The sequence below is a fragment of the Pavona decussata genome, unplaced genomic scaffold (assembly GCF_977016875.1).
Source record: "Pavona decussata unplaced genomic scaffold, jaPavDecu1.1 SCAFFOLD_83, whole genome shotgun sequence".
In the NCBI taxonomy this organism is placed as follows: Eukaryota; Metazoa; Cnidaria; class Anthozoa; order Scleractinia; family Agariciidae; genus Pavona; species Pavona decussata.
The window spans coordinates 594,614-595,000 of record NW_028145501.1 but is presented as its reverse complement, the minus strand read 5'-3'; the positions used below and the strand labels follow the sequence as shown (position 1 = coordinate 595,000).

General features: G+C 40.3%; 1 protein-coding gene across 6 annotated transcripts in view; it reads left to right on the top strand.

Moving 5' to 3' along the window:
- LOC146475705 (uncharacterized) overlaps positions 1-387 on the top strand; it is a 22,604-nt gene extending 22,217 nt beyond the window's left edge. For all 6 annotated transcript variants that reach the window (XM_085115423.1, XM_085115422.1, XM_085115420.1 and 3 more), the window contains exon 6: positions 1-387. This exon is cut by the window's left edge and continues 307 nt beyond it. The gene's annotated coding sequence lies outside the window, so the exon portion shown is untranslated.

The following is a 387-nucleotide window of genomic DNA, read 5'->3' as shown; positions in this document are numbered from 1 at the left end:
CTCAAAAGTTAGAGCTACGTTGCACAGCATAATAAACAACACCAGCGGAAAGTACTTCTCAGTAGCTTTCATTTGAATGGTCACACTTTAGGATTTAATGTACAGACGCAAAAGTTAGAACCACCTTGTACAGCATAATAAACAGCACCACAGGAAAGTACTGCTCAGTAGCTTTCCTTTGACTCCTCACACTTTAGGATTTCATCCACAGACTTAAAGGTTAGAGCTACGTTGCACAGCATAATAAACAGTAACCATCCTATCGATTTGCTCCCTGTTATATCGCTCCTTTCTTTTAAACGAAGCTCCTTGAAACAAAGACGGCAAAGGAGCTAATGACAAACCAAACCGCAAAGACGCCATTTTCTTGCTGAAGACGAAGTAAAA